A 17,553-nucleotide genomic window follows, 5' to 3' on the forward strand; every position below is an offset into this window, starting at 1 on the left:
TTGCCATCTTGTTGAAAATTCATGTGTTGTATAAAGCGTTGTCAATAATATGATTATTATTGTAATTATTATTAAAGGCTTTATAAGTTAATGTTTTATTTTATCGGTTAAGCAAAACTTTCAAATTTATATTTGTTTAACCTATATACCTAGACAATTGCTTGTCATTCAGGCACTTTATTTTATTTTAATGATATTGAGGTTAAGAGTAATTTATTTTCTTCGTGTTAAAGTGATTTCATTTATTCATTTAACTTTTGTTATTACGACTAATGAATCAGAATATTGATTATTAATATATTTCAATTAAAGATGTCTTATACCAAATATAGTAAAATAATTTATATATAAAAATTTACAAATCGAACAAAAATAAAATGAAGTACTTCACTTCCTAATAAACAAAAAAATGAATATAAGAATTACCTCCTGAGAATGACTTCAGATGTAATAAATTTGAAATCAAATAAAAAGAACAGTACATCCATGGATTAATTTCTACTTTTTCGCTTCTTTGGAAGTTAATTTTTTGTTGAGATACTATTAAATTTGGTTTTACAAGATTTATGAAAATATCAAAAAACAAATCAAAACAAAATTTTAAAACTTGTTTTAATATTTAACAATAAAAATTAAATTAAAATTTGAAAATTAAAAAAATAAACATTTGCTTACTTTCATTTAACTGATTTATTTTATTATTTCTCATACAAAAGTTTACCTCAAAATTATTTCATTATGCTCCAGTGCTTTATTATACAAAAAACAATAACAAAAAAATTAAAAATTATTCATATACCTACCTAGTTATTTTTGCATTTAAAAGTTTTGTCATCTCTCTACCCTTTTTTCTGTTCAACATTTTTATTTTATATTTTATTTCCTCTTCACTTTTATCAAATTTTTTTAATTTTCAACTGCAAAATAAACTGAAATGAAAAAATTAAACTTGTTAACTGAAATGTTATTAGTTTTTCACATTTACATTCTTCTTTAGTTTGGGTTTGATTGAATAAATTTCTCTTTGTAAAATTTCTTTTTGTTTGTTTTATTTGTGGCTTGATTAGTTTCAATTTTAAGTTTTAATTCAGCTGCTGTCAGTGGTTTTGGCACTTGTCTATACATTCATATACATGCACAATGATAAACTTGTAATTATGTTAATTTTAATCAATAAATATGTATGGTTTTTTATCGTATATACGGAAATATTGTTAAATATTGGTTAATTGGTTTGAAATAGATTTATGTTTAAAATCAAACCAATGAAGTTTAAAAAAAAAAATAAAATCAAATTTTTTGTTAAATATTTATTTAACAGATTTAGAAAAAAAACTTGAAATCATTCATATTAGTTGAATTTAGATTAAAGTTAGGTAGGTACATATTGGGTCTGTAGATTTGGTTAAATAATATTGCTGCATTATTTTACAAAAATTTAATATTTTTATTACTCCTATATATTAGAATAACAGTTTTTAGATATTTTAGTGGAACGACTAAATTTTGACATTTCTTAACCGATTTATTATCCTATATACCTATCAGAATTTATCAATATTTGACTTAACATAAAATCTATCGTTTCTTTTATTAAATTTCGAAAATAATAAGTAATTTTGAATTGGATTCATGATATATTAGATAATCAATGGATTTGGACCTAGAAAAAATGTTTTGTGAGGTATAAATCTATATATTATAAAAAAATAATCAGGGTTTTTGGTCATTTTGTATTGATAAACTAAAACTACATTACGGAAACACCATCTATTTGGGAAGTTCTGTGTAAATTTTATTTAGAGTTGTAGAATATTGACTCTTATTCGATAAATCTAACACTAGCCATCTTAGCCACTCTAAATATGGGGACATCACCATATACCACTATAGAACTATTACATGCTAAAATCCTGTTTTTCAACCTCATAATTTAAATGCTTTATAAGATATAGTAGGCATATTAGAATCTGGATAGTTATTCTTGATTCGGGTTCTAAATATTTATAAGTGTATGTATTAGCTGAAAAATATTACTTTTGTTGACCTTTGGGGGTATGATAACTACCTATATTTTAAAATATCTAAATTAGGTATTTTTCCTGTACTACACGACAGTTCACTTTACATTGGTTCCAATGTCTAAATTTAAACATAGTGTTCCTCCTAGTTCGTATATAGATTTTTAAAAAATATAAATCAGGAGTCCAATAGTTTTTCTTGGATACAAGTCGCCTCTCTTTGGCAGTTAAAGTTTTTGAAAGAGCACTCAGCACGTTTTTTCTAATAATTCTTTGGATCATTTCATAATTTTATTTTATTGATTTACACTTGTTCTAGAAATCTAAACTTATTTTTTATATCGAAATTGCCTCATTATTATCCTTTAAACATTTTAAGGCAAATAACATCACATTTTCACCCAATGTGGAATTTTTGCAAATAGCAATTGAAAAATACTTAACACTCTTCCTTTTAACAATAAAACAATAAATTCCAAAAATAATTAAAAAATAATTTGAAAACCCCAATGAAATTAACCGGAATTCTCAATATGCAAAATTGACATGCAAGTTCTGATGAAAAATAATAAAATGCAACAACAAATGTACCAAAATTTGTATTTTAATATTTTTTCTAATTTTTTCCATTTTATACAATCTCTATTTTTAATTGGAAAACATATATTTACTTTTTACCTGTTTTTTCGAATTTTATTTATGAACAAGAAACAAAATTCTCTTAAAAAAGTAGGCAAAAACTTAGTTGATTCACTGTATATATTTTACAGCAAAATAAATTTTCCTACATAATTTTTATTTGATTAATTTAAATTTACTTTTGTTATATCTCAAAGATTGTACACAACATTTTACTAATAAATAAAAATAAAAAATCAAAGGTTTCCGGTCACAAAGAAAAACACTTATTAATAAATTATTACAAAACACAAAAAAAAAAGCGAGTAACCAGTCAGCCACCCATTCAGTCAACCAATCAACCATTCAAGCGTAAAATTCTTAAGACATTTACTATAAACATTACTGTATATTTATGTTTAAAAACTAATCACTTCAAATCGTTACTGACTTCGAAACATAAAAGGATGATGACTAGGGATAGTTCTACTAGTATATTATTATATAGATATTTAAATTTAAAATAATTGGTAATAAAGTATAGTACCTAAAGCTTATAACAAAATTTTTCTTATAGAAAATTAAACATTGTTATAAAGAGCTAGTTGTTTTATAAAATTGCTAATCAATGAAACGTAAAATATTAAAAAAATAAAAAATGTGAATTGTCTTTAGTACAACATTAAAAAAAATGTTGATAAACACGCGCTCTTAATGTATTTTTACTTGTATACGAATGATCTTGACACGATTCAGTAAACACAATGTAAATGTTTAGTAAAATTGTTAAGAAGTAGTTATTGTTTTAACTTAAACTATTATATGAGTTGTAGAATTTTGTATATTTTTTTTAAATAAAATATTTTAATTCTCTTAAATTTAAACATTAAAACAAAAACAAAACCATGTCACTAAACTTCTGAGAGGTACAAGATTCTCGAAAAGTGTTTTTCAACAGGTTTACTGTAATTGGATGTTATTCTCTGGGGAAAAAACTTCCTGTTGATACAGCTGTTGCTGAGTTGATAATCTTTGGTGGATTGAAAATCGGGTCGTCCCGGAGCGGAGATCCAATTGTCGTGGGAACGAGTCATGAAAGCTCGTCCACAATGCTTTAAAAATTTGTCAGTATGTTATAGGATCCTAGTATGAACGCCGGTCAGTGTTACTCCTATGTCTAACACTATTTCCGTGTAATTAGCTACCTCATTTGTCATGTCCTTAAAAGCCGTAGTGCCCATCCTTACAACGCTTTCATCATTTAGTCAGTCAGCAACAGTCTAAATTTATTTAGAAAATAATGCTATTCAAATTTACAAAACAATCTTATTATGTTAGATTTCTCAATGTTTATTAACTAAATATTAAACAAAAAATATTTAGAACAAAGTACAAAGTTACAATGTGTTTTTGTGGTATAAATATTAGTAGTATTAGTTGCAGTAATCACAGTCTATCAAATTTGAAACCTCTAGCGGTTTAATAACTTTAAACAATTTTATGATTTTCTTATTTCTTTATTTTTAAATACTTATATTGTATTTTGGCTTAAACCAGTTTTTTTTTTTTTTTTAACAAATGTGGGTAAACATGTATTGGTCTCTCATTTATAATTTTTTGTGCAAAATTATGTTAAAAAAATAATAAAAAGTAATGAAATCATTTGCTACAAAAAGAAAAAATAAACAAGTTCGCTTGCTTATTATTATTTTTTTTGTTAATGAAAATACTTTTTGGAAGTAGATAAAGTAAAACTTTTGTTTTATACGAAAAAAATACAACGAAGACAATAATCATCATATAACAAGAGGAAACAAACAGAAAAAGTAATACGTTTCTTTTTTTGTCGTTTTGTTTTGTGTTAAATTAAAAGTTGAATCACAAGTTAATTTAGATTTAGATAGTTTTGTTTGAATCACAATAAATATATTTTTCCGACTACTACTCTAACTATGCACTCGTATCGTCGTCAATTTAAATATACAATTGTTTAATCACAAATATAAAAATTACTAGATAAAACCGTACGTTTTACGTTACACAAATGATTAAATAAAATGTGTATCTTTGACTTGATTGCTATTTTTACAAATTACTGAGTGGTTGATTAACTGATTTGTTTAAATTAAAATAGCAATTAATCGGATTTCCTTTAAAAGCGGACAAGAGGGTACATTTCCGAAAAATTGTTTAATTGTGCGAATTGAATCCTTTTTAACTTTTTTTAAGTTATGTACATATGGTCAGTTTCATTTTAAGAGGCCTTATTAAAATAAGACATTATTTGTTTTTGATCTGGGACCCATCGAAAATTTTGGATATGGGGATAGGCTAGACAGCTATTTTCAAAATAGCGACATGTAGTTTGATTACAAGGTTTACAGGACAGACAGACAGACAGACAGACAGACAGACAGACAGACAGATAGACAGACAAACAGACAGACAGACAGACAGACAGACAGACAGACAGACAGCCGGACAGACAGAAAAACAGACAGTCGGACAGACAGACAGAAATACATTAAGGTGTGTATGGGACCAATATTATAGTGCGTTACAAACATCAGCACAAACCATCAAAAATATATTTGTTTACCAAAAACATATTTTTGTAACCTTTGACCTCCACAATCTCGCTTAGCCGACACGATATTATTTTCGGTGACTTAATTCCTCAATAAGGAGAAGCTATGTGAAAATTTTCATTTATCTATTAAAATTGCAGCAAAACTCTTATGGTTTGTTATTAAGATTCCTTAATATCGGAAACTACCGATGAAAATATTGTAAAAATAAGAACTTTTGTGATTCCATATCAAAACACAATAAAAACAACAAATGCCATACGTACTCCTGTTTCAAGGAGATGTGTAATTTGCAAATTTTCTTTGAAATTCTGGACTAAGTTAGTTTCTACGATCCGTTACGTAATGAATTATCTGTTTCAAGCTTTTCACACAAAAAACTAATAGCAACTTTTAAATGACTTTAAAAATTAAAACTTTTAAGTAAATTTACAAGACTTATACCAGGATAACTAATAAGGATGAAATGGTAGTATTCGTTTCATTATTTACCTTGTCATATAATCAGACAACCGGAAAAATACTAATAGAACTAAATCTTAGACCCAAGCCCGAATACAAAGTCTCTCTCAGAACGTACGTACTTATTTCTCTTACGGACAAAATTCTGTTATATAAATGTTATTCTAGTAATATGATTCTTTCCAATTTTTAAGTGATATAGACAACTTTGTTCAGGCTAGAAAAAGCTTTAAGAATAATATTTTATATCAATTAATGTTGTTAAAATTTAAACCTTGTGTTTGTTTTGAATTTATTTTTGCATGTATGTTTTATCAAGTTATTTGAATTCCTAGAAGGATTTATAAAGAAACACGTTTCAAAAGATAAGCAACATTAACAAAGAAATACTTTTTAATCTTTAAAAAACAATCTTAAAAATGTTTTAAACATCTATTTCTTTTTATTTATTTCATTCCAACCATGTAGTTTTTAACACTTAATTTAGGTTACACGCCATATGCTCTAGTTGTCTATTTAACATAAAAAAAACATAAAAAACTGCTCATGTTTTTAACAACTATACAAGTTTTAAGCGAATAAAAATATTGTCATTTCTAATTTCGCCATTTCTCCTAGTATCTGATAATTACGACATAAATTGTATTTACAAAACTGGAACAAAACTATAAAAACTATATGTATTGTATGATAACAGCAAGATACAATGACATCGACATGTCCAAAAAAAAACATAAAATTAAATAATGTTTTGACGGCAAAAACCAAAAACTCATATTGGCAATTGTGGGTTTATTTTGACGCTAAAAGTACATTAAACTTTTTCCTGTAAACAAAACAGCAACACAAAACAAATATTCTAATAATAAAAAGTAGGTGCCATTAATTGTATTCCTTCAAAATTGTGACTTCCTACTTTTTACCAAGCAAAAAAGAAAACTATATATATATCGCGTCATACTGTCTGAGGGTTTTAACATTTAGAAAAATTCGTGGAATTAAAAAATGTTTTTTTTATTGATTTTTTTTTGCCCAGTAATGTTGTTATCCTTTCTAAGTTTATTTTCTATATGTTGTTCTAGTTGTATTATTTATATGTGTTTGTTAAAATTTAAGTACCAGTACTATATAAACATGTATGTACTTGTGAATATAGTTCGTACTTTGTATATCCTTGAATTATTTACTTGTTTATGAATACGTTATATGTTTTTTACATTAAACATCAACTAAGCGAGCCAAAAAACCAGTAGGGTCCCCATGGCCTAACCTAACTCAAACTAATGATTCATAATACTTCTTACATATGTATATGTTGCTTATTCTCATATTATATGCGAGTTTAAAAAAGGATATTCGTGTAAAAAAATAACCACCACCCCATAATAAATGGCTAAAGGATAATTAAGCTGTTTTTTATTTACTCCACTAGTAATTTTTTGAAAATATAATCAGGACACTGCATACACTTCCTTGTTGGTAGAAGTGTTGTCAACTCTTAATATAATCAAAGCAAAAACCATACATTGAAAAGTAATGAATAGCTATTAAAAAACTTATTACTACTTGCTTTTTGAATATGCCGCACTCGCTTACAAATAAGGAGTTAAATAAGTACTTGCCACGAAAGCGAAGAGATAGTGTTAAGTAAGAAATTATGCTAACGAAAAAAAAAAACGAACCAATTCGAAACTAAAGATTTCATTAAAAATAAACTTTTTATTAAAAATTCTATTTTTTACTATAAATTAAAAAAAAAAGGAAATAAATAACTTTTTAAAAAATGCTACATTTACTTTTTACAACTTACACTTTAACACTTGTATTCATTTTGAACTCGTATTCAACTTTTCGTATATTATGGCTATAAAATATTGTATGTCAATATATATTATTTGTTTTTCTTTTTTTTGTTATAATATATTTTATTATTTGTTATTTAAACACGCAAATAAAACATTTGTAAAAGCGCATGCTCCTTATTTCGTACAGGCAGATAGAAGTGGATATGCTACATACTCACCACAACAATATGGTGAATATTCAATGTATAACTTTAAATAAACACAGAGTTGCTTATTAACAAGTGACACTTTCATAGAGAATTTTGCTGCACTTTATGATAACAAGGAATAAAGAATGATTTTTAACTCTTTTTCTGAAAAACTCCTGAAATATGCTTGTCGTCTAAAGTAAAGTTATAAAATAGCTTTCGATTATTTTTTTGTTTAACCTTTTTTATGTTTATTTTTATATATCTCTTACTTTTCTTGATCCCTTTTTATTTTGCACGCCATAATGTTTTTCTTGATTGCTTCAATTGACATTTAAACGTGACTTGTATCCTTAAACTAAATTAAAGTTTCCAAAGGATGAAGAAAATATTTATATATTTTATTTACTTTGATTTGTGGGTGTTGTCCTTTTTAAAAGAAATTTTGTCTTCGTTTAAAATTCGTATTTTCCCTTTTTTAATTTCTCACTTATTAAAAACTTTTAGTTGCAGTTACTTGAGAAGTTCTTTAATTTTAAAAAAACCTAACAAAAAAGAAAAACTTTATGGTTTATGTATCATTTTAAAAGCAATTAAAATAAATAAGGGGTCTTTTAATGTGTATGAATCATATATGACTTTAGTTCTTTGTCTGTTAGGTTTTTTTTTTGAATGTTTTAAATTATGTTTTATATGTTTTTGCCACATATGGCGTTCTAGTTTAAGAAAGAAAAGTTAATTAATACTTATTAAATATTGCGTTGTGATGCTGCGATGGTTACAACATTTTTTTTTTTTTGCTATAAAAAGAATTGTCTTGAGAATTTAAAAATAACAAAATTATGACTTTTAATAATGGAAAAAATAAATTTGTATATAATTTTTTTTTTGAATATTCGACTGAATTTAAAATTCACACTACATAATTTTTTCAACATGTGTGAATAATATTTTAAGACCAATTTGCCTAAGATTTCAACAAATATGTAAGTTCTCTTTTGATAAAGCATTGTTTTACAAATATATAGTTCCTAACAGTATTTTACAAATGTAACACTTTTGATTAAAATTTTCTGAATGAATCGCTTCTTCAGCAGGAATATACAAAAAATTTTACACTTTTAAGTTGAAGAAGAATTTTTCATTATTATTATGGTTTAAATGAACAAACATGTCCGTCTGCCAATATCCTAAAAACACAATTGGAAAGAATTTTAAATGTCTCGGATCGATTTGTATTGAAAATTGTTCAAATCGGTTTACATTTGAACATGGTGGCCATAAAAGGTCCGGTTTAAGAAATTACTTTTAAACATAGATAGTCCCGGTAACTCCACCCCTGGTTATAGTTTAACCGGTAGATTAAAATAATATAAAAACTTTAAATTTTACCAAACTTTCAAAACCAAACAAAGTTCAGGTTCGAGAGGTTTTTAAAATTGAGCTAAGTTCGTGTTCGATACGAAATTTGAGTTAGGTTGGACTATATTTAATGTCTCTAGATTTTCCTTTCAGAGTCTGTGGCTTGTTTCTTTAAAAAGATAAGTCTCAAGCTTTTAAAATTTCTCAAACTTTTAACTCACTTAGTTGCATAATCAGTAATGATCTTCTTTTGGTGACTTCTGCCATAATAATTCATTATACTCTAACTTTAAAATATTAACCGATTAACCATCCATAACGAATAACTTTCAACATAAACAATACATACTGTAATAAAATCTAATGATTATATAATTGATTTTAACAGTTATAATTAATGATGGTTGGCGTTTTTCTTTTCTTTAGAGGAAAAAATAATAAAATAAAGAAAAAACGAAATAATAATATAGAAATGCACGCAACAAAATTATGAAAACAAAGATATGTATAATTATGGAATCGTTTATAATCATCTAAAAACTTGCCATTGAAAGTTGATGGTTTATTGTGTGTGCAGAACAAAATATTTTATACCATGTTAAAATAAGTGGAAAATGGATTGTTTCTATCTTTTCTTTTAGAAATAAACATGAATGCATTTATATTGTTAGAATTTTGTTTAAACTAAATTATTACAAATGTTCCTAGATAGTGTCTTTGTAGAACTGTAATTGAAATATATGTATATATGTACATTAAGGTGACCCCTTTTGTATAGAGGAAAAATAAGGTGACAATGTTTTGGCATCAGTATTTGGTGAGCTGAATCAAAGGATAAATACATATGTATTTTTTTGGAGTTGTTAATATTTTTATAAATTTTTATTTTTTGGTTTAAACATTAGCCACTTTTTTTAAGCCTCTCTAATGTATGTACATATATTTATTAAAATATTATGATTAATAATTTTTCCAGTTCAATGAAATTTCAATTTGTTTAAATTTTCATTTGTTAAATGCTAATCTTAAATTTATTGTGTGTATCATCAAAATTATTTTCTATCATTTTTAAAGATCATATCATAGATCCAAAAAGGATGTTTTGATTTAAAAAAAATTGCTATTTTTAAAATAACTTTTAAACCGGACTTCATCTATATACTATTTACTTGTAAACTTTTTACCATTTACAGCAAAATATCAGTTCAGTTCAAAAATCTCGAAATTTGAGTAAATCGCCTGCAATAAGAAAAATATCTCAGTAGACAAAAACCATCTTATTTAGTATTCTTACATATAACGTAAAGTTGACTTTAGTTACCGATTATCGATTGTCATCTTAAAGCGGGATTCTTCACCTAACATTTTTTATATTTATTTCATTTTTCTTATCATTATTTACATAATTCAATATATTAGTTTTTCTTTGCTTTTAAGGCGGCTACAACAAGATAATCTTACTCATGGCTGTAAAAAGATCATAGAAATTATCATAAAATATTTTGTCATTTTTATATATATATATATATATTTTGTTTGACCCGTCATGCAGTTTTGTAGCTGACAGCCATTTTGATTTCCGCTTTTTTATAATTCAAACAAATTTTAATACATTTACACATTTTTATTTATTCGTTATTTTTGTTTTTTTAAGTGGCGTCTTGATTCACTTCCAGTGCTCTATATATTAAGTTGAAGTTGTATTGGGATTGATTGTTTGCTTGTGACAAAATGTATAAAACATTTGTAGAATGGAATTGAACTGCGTTGTACAATGATTTAGTTTAGAATAAAGCCAAAAAAGATTTCCAAAACATTTGAAATTCTTTTTAAAAAATACTTTTCCCCGTCAGAGATATATTTAAAGCAAAAGTTCTGTGACTGTTCCTTTGAAATGATGTTTAGAAAACTATACATTTAGGCATTTCCAACGAAAAATTGACTTTTGTCATGATACATCATGTCAAGCTCCAATGACTGCCTATATTTTAGAACCATTCAGTTCGATTGGTATCCTCTTTTTTTCCTAACTATTCTCATATTGGGAGAGGCATCGTCTGCTTTATAGCCCACATTATAGTTTGCTTTTTAATCCACATTATAGTCGGCTTTTTGTCCAGACTATAGTCTTCTCTATTCTTCAGATTACAGTTTGCTTTGTTGTCAAGACTATAGTCTGCTCTATAGTCCCGACTACAGTCTACAGTTATAGTCTGATTCAGTCTAAACTATAGGCTGCCCTATAGTGTATCTTATTGTTCACACTATAGTCTGCCCTATAGTATATCTTATTGTTCACACTATAGACCGCTTTTTATAACTATTGTCATCTTTTTATAACTATTATCAGCTTTTTATAACTATAGTCAGCTCTATTGTTCAAATTATAGTGTTCTCTATTGTCCAGATTATAGTTTGTTCTGTTGCCAAGACCCGTTGAATAGACCCGACTACAGTCTGTTTTATAGTCTACAATGATCTACAGACTATAGATCTAGACTATGGTCTGCTCTATATAGGTTATATTTAATAGATTTTATTCTTCTTCATAGTTCACAATTCAGCCGTTAAGTCTTCTCTATGGTTCAGACCTATAATACAAACAATAGTCTGTTTTATATATCGATAGTATATTCCGCTTTAAAGTCAAATCTATAGTTCACAAACCGAACTAAAGTAGCTTAATAGTCTGCTCTATAGTTCAGTCTATAGACAGTTCCATAGTCCTGCTCTCTAATCGATTCAAAAGTCCAGACTATAGGCCGGCTCTATAGACCAGACTTTTTAAAATTTCATATTCTTACATTTTTATCAACATTTTTTTATATTCAGGTAATACATATTTATGCGAAAATTAAACTAAATAATAATCAAATATTTCAATAAATCTGGTAAGCTATTGATTGAGTGTAAATATCTCTAGAGTTTTTATTATTTGTTAAATATATTAATATTTTGTTTTCAAATGAAATTATACATTTTCTTTTCTGATTTTTTGACATATTATTGAAAATAGTAGTAGTATGTAGTCAGTAAGTTGCTGTGTCTTTATAAAGACAGAAAAAAACCCATTGTAATTCAGTGATCGTTTGTACATTCGTGTCTATAACTCCCATAAAGTGTGAACATGTAGAGAATATTATTATATGTATACAATTTTGATAAAAGAAGTATGTATAATATACGTATAATAAAATAACAACAAAGAGACAATATATGCATAAATATACTCGCATATATCTATATTTTTGTATAAAAAATGTCTTTGTTATATGCATATTTTGTTGTATATTTTTTTTTCTTAAAGTATCGTTGTTTGTAAAATGCAAACGAAATGCAATTCTTGCTCATCGTTATACTCATATATACAATTTTTTTTATTTATCTAGGTATGTGTACTTTAAAAAAATCTCTCATACAGAGAGTCTTAAACTTTTGATAAAAATGTGTTTAAAATAAATTTTAAAATTTTTAAGTAATGCTTATAAGCTTGACAAGTTCTTGAATGATAGTTACAGGTTCTAATAAAGGATAGGTTAATGTTATTATGAAAATTTCAATTGTAAGAAACTTACTACTGTGTATCGAATTTCATAGCTATACTCGCATTTCAATTCTCGCAAGTAAATTTCTGAAGGGGGCCTTATATGGTAGGATTAGTTATGAACCGATCCTTATAAAATTCGTAAATAGATTTCATAAAATAAGTCTTATATTTATGTCGAATTTTATCGCTATACTCGCGTTTTGAAAACATGTTGTGACTATTAAAGCTGTTTTTCAGGGGCCACATGTATTGGAAAACGTGGACCAATGTTGCCTATTTTCAATACCAAACAAACCTTACCTATAGGGAATATTTGTGTAGCTCTAACTCTTTCCGTTCGGACTCTCTCGTGCTTTCAACAGACAGACATGGTTTGATTGTTTTAGAATTTAATCAAGATCCAGAATATAAATACTTTTGTGGGTCTATGATCAATATTTCGATGTGTTACAAACGGAATGACAAAATCAAAATAACCCCCATCTTTTTTGATAATGGGTATAACAAATATAAAACGATCTTCATAAGTACGAATAATTCCGATTTTGTTTATATCACCTTTAAAAGGTTGAAACCAATACCAAAGAAATAATTATTAATAAATTAACTGAAAGTAGCTTTACATTACAATAACGTTTCAGAGAGACGATTTTGAAATTAATAGTAAGTTCCAATTTAAAAAATTTAAAATAATTCATTTTGCACTCGTTCTAGAACTAGTTATACATATTTTTGCAAATAATAGCAAATAAATATAACGTTTGAGAAATGCAATCGCACACTTAGCTAACCAAATAACCAAACTGACTGACTGCCTATATCCGATTGTCAACTTTTGTTGTTGACTAAGGCTTAGCATTTATAAATCTATACTATATGCGAACAGTTGTAATAAAACGCGTGAGCTGCAAACAACAACCAACGACCGACCGAGAACAACCAGTCAAACGATATAATAATAATGGCACGCGTGTGTTTTGCGATAAAATTATCAAAAAGAATAATTAATAAACCAGATAAACAAAAAAACGTATAAATTAAAAAGGGTTAAACAAATTTTGACTTTTTTTGTTAAACCGAGATGCAGTTCATTGTGTTTTTTATGAGAAATTTAATTTTGAATATTTATTTTTTGTGCTCTCCCATTGTCAACTACTTTAATAGTGATTGTAACAGCCGAGAGTAAAAATTGGGGGAGAAATGAGGAATAAATAGGTAACATTAAAAATCTCACCACCAAACTGCAAGTTAAACGAGTAACAAATTCACCATTTGGTTATTGTTGAAATATATTTGACATATTTTTTATTGAGTTATAGAGAGTATTTAATCGAGAGCATAAATGTATTTAAAAGAGAGCTTTTGTTAGCATACTTTTATGTTGGATTGTTTGATATATCAACAACCATATGGTTGGTATTCATTCCTATCATTGATGTTTTTTTGTCTTATTCTTTTCAATGAAAAGCGCCCTCACTTAAACCATAAATTTTAACATTTCCATAGTGTGAGCGTGTGTCATTTGGTTTGTGTGTTGAAACAAATTTAAATTATGCCTCAAAAGTACTTTTTGTTGGTACTATTTATACACAAAAGTTTTCGTTAGCAAATTGTGTTATACACAAAAATATTCTGTAGGAAATTGTCTTAGATATAATTTTTTTTAAAGAAAATTGTTTTATAGAAATTCTAAAACTTTTTTTGTATAACAAAATTTTCTATGAAATTTTTTCTTAAACATAAAATATTTTATAGTAATTGTGTTATAGAGAAAAATTTCATTAGAAAAGTTTGTTATATAGAAAAATTTATATAGAAAATTTTGTTATACAGAAAATTTTCTATAGCAAATTGTATGGTACACTGTAGAAAATTCTACCTTTATTACTTACTATGATGTAGTTTGAAAAGTACAAATTTTAAATGTGGGTACAATTTGTAAATTCTATCTCATTTACATCCCTGATAGCACTACCAAAACTTGGCCAGTCATTTAACTCTTGTGTGCACACATTTAGAACGTTATGGTACTCCAGGTTCTCTTCTAGTTTTTGTTGTTGTTGTTATTTCTGTAATTCATGTAAAATGTGGAGTTTATTTTTTGTTGTTTATTATTAATCGTTAAACATTTGTGTATCTATGCGGTAGCTTTTTTATAGATTCGGGTATGAGTGTCTGTCTTTTATTGTTCCAAAATATTTAAACGGAAAAATAGAAAAAGTTTTATTTTCTTTAAAAGAACAAAGGTATTAAATAAATATTTATTTTTAAACAAAAATTGTGTGTGTTTTTATGTATTCAATGGTGTTGAAATGTAATTTCCATGCTGGAGTCTATACAACTTTCATTCTTAATTCATAATCATTCTTATAAGATTTTGTAAGAATATGAAAAAAATCTCCTAAACAAAGTGTTTTTATATTTATGTTTTATTTTCACCAAACTCACCATACGTTTTTCACACAATTACATTTATACACCACCGCCCTCTTCTTACAGATAGATTCTTCTTCTCGTTTTCGTTCTTTTTTCTAACACAATACCACAAATTCGGTCGCAAAAATTAAAAAAAAAATAAAAATGTGCATAGAAATTTAACAACGAGTGAAATTGTCCAATAAGAAAAAGTTTTTAATAAATTAAATAACATGTAAAAATTAAAAAAAAAGTGTGGAATATAAAAAATTATTGAAATATGTAGCTCTGAATCTTAAAAGAAAAATTTTTCTCCTGTAAAAAAAGTTAAACCTACATATATGTTAAATCTATAAAATAATACATAATACTAGAAAAGAGCATGAAAAAATTAAAAAATAATATAAAAGTTTGTTATATTACTTGAAGCAAAAGAAATTTTCATTTATTTCCTTTTAGTTTATTTTAAGTTTAAATAAATTTTAAATTAAAGAAAAAATTGTTTTAAACAAGAAAGCAAGAAAAATTTTACAAAATAATATTTTGTATTTCCTGTGTGTATGTGAAAATTACAAGCAAATATTAAGAAAAAGTGTTGTTTTTGTTGTAACCTTCATTCTACTCAACTCTCTTTTTTTGTAATTGTTCTCTTATTTATGCTCCTGTTCCTGTTGTTATCATTTATTTTTGCATAAGGATTTTTAAAATTTCGGTTTAATTGTTATTTAACAACTTCCGAAATATATCATCATTACAAGGATTATTTAATTTCATCGTTAAGTATAAAAAGGTATGTAAAATAGAAATTTCTTTTAGATATTCTTTATGTTGTTTGCTTGCAACACAACAATAAATTCATGCACATCTCTCAAATATATTTTCATTGACTCTGGGGTAAAAATCGATTTTCTTTCTTGTTTTCATTGAAAAGTAAAAAAGAAGAAGAACTGGTAAATGAGGAAAAACTAATAAACTACAACTACGAAAATGTATTCGTTAAAATTATAGAGGAGGTTAGACCAAAATATGTATAAAAAGTATTAATTGGTGATTTTGTTTTTTTTTAATATGCCAAGAAAATTAATGCAATTTTGATTAATTAGTATACTAATAATTAGCTGTTTATTTGATTAAATAACAATAAAATGAAAAATGTATCAAAATATTAATAGTTTTAGAAATATAGACTTTTATATCAGTTAATTTTAAATTGTGAAAATTTTATTTTTAATCTAAAACGATTTAAAATCAAATCATACTCAGTTGTTTAACAGTTCAAGGTTTGAAGATAATTTCTTTTAGCAAAAATTTAAATTAACAGTGAAAAATATGAATTTATTTTTATAAAAAAATTAAATTAAAAAAAAAAACAAGAATGAATATATAGTCGGACATTGAAGACTATATGATAGCCTACATCAGTCAGTATGTAAAAAAATTATTATTTTTTAAAAAATAAAACATTTAATTTGTTTTTTTTAACCATATTGTGGAATATTTTTACCTATTATTAAAAAAATATATTTTTTCCAAGGGGGCTGATAGGACAGTAAGGGTAAATATGGGCCAATCCTTATAAATTTTAAAAGAGGAATTTACATCTACTTCATAGTTATTTATGTAGATTTTAAACGTTTTATTCGAAAATATAAGTGAATTTTGACCTTCAAGACATTTTCTGAAGGGGAATTTGTATGGAAGCTAGGGTCAAATGAGGCCCGATCACTATAAAAATCAGTAGTATCATTTACCGCTCTATAAAACTATGTTTTATAAATTTTTGTTGACATTTAACGTATTTATAAGCCTAAGGGCCCGATTCGGAGGGACTGTTGTATGGGGGCTAGGCGAAATAATGAACCGATTTGAACCATTTTCAATAGCGTTTGAGTTTATGCTAAATTTCATCTAATTATCTTGAAAATTGTGACCTGTAGCCTGCGCACAGAGTTTTTATCGGCACACAGACAAACGGATGGACATAGCTAAATCGGCTATGAAGAACCAATATTTTTAGGTGTTACAACATAATACCCTCCCCACTATAGTGTTGTAGGATATAATTAAGTAAAGAATTGGAATTTTTTAGAAAATTTTTGTTTATAATTAGATCTTGGAATATTTTTTTGAATAATATGAAAATAAAAGTATTTACTAAAATAATGACCATAGTAATTTTTTTTCTGCAGCCTAAACCTAATATAAATCCTCTTTTAGAAAATCATATAAAGTAAAATTACACAGACCGGTAGGTTTTTGACTCTGCGCTGAATCGCACACTAGTATCAACAAAAATAATCTGAAATGGACAGTATTTTATAAATAAAGATGTCTTGGAGCTTTTATATAACTTTTGGATATAATATATCAAATCCCAAATGAATGAAATCCAATTCCTTTAGGAAAGTGTAACTGAATATCAGAGAATCGAGTTTCAAATTTTTTGTCAAGGTTGAGACGAACTACTTTTGACTCAAGTTTTAATCCGTAGGTCATTTAAAATTTTTATAAAAACTATGTTGCCAAAACTTATTACAAAATGACCGA

General features: G+C 26.2%; 1 protein-coding gene and 1 long non-coding RNA gene across 2 annotated transcripts in view; one reads left to right on the forward strand and one right to left on the reverse strand.

Moving 5' to 3' along the window:
- Window positions 1-10,095: 10,095 nt before the first annotated feature.
- On the reverse strand, window positions 10,096-13,506 carry LOC124419325. The gene is made up of 3 exons (XR_006940484.1): window positions 12,892-13,506; window positions 10,339-11,635; window positions 10,096-10,283 (listed from the first exon to the last, which is right to left on the reverse strand). It is a non-coding gene; the product is annotated as an uncharacterized LOC124419325 (long non-coding RNA).
- LOC111675859 (ubiquitin carboxyl-terminal hydrolase 46) overlaps window positions 13,471-17,553 on the forward strand; it is a 39,560-nt gene continuing 35,477 nt past the window's right edge. Inside the window, exons 1-2 of the mRNA XM_046948142.1 lie at window positions 13,471-13,806; window positions 15,466-15,796. The gene's annotated coding sequence lies outside the window, so the exon portion shown is untranslated. The remainder of the gene's footprint in view (window positions 13,807-15,465; window positions 15,797-17,553) is intronic.

Source organism: Lucilia cuprina, chromosome 4 (genome assembly GCF_022045245.1).
Source record: "Lucilia cuprina isolate Lc7/37 chromosome 4, ASM2204524v1, whole genome shotgun sequence".
Taxonomy (NCBI): Eukaryota; Metazoa; Arthropoda; class Insecta; order Diptera; family Calliphoridae; genus Lucilia; species Lucilia cuprina.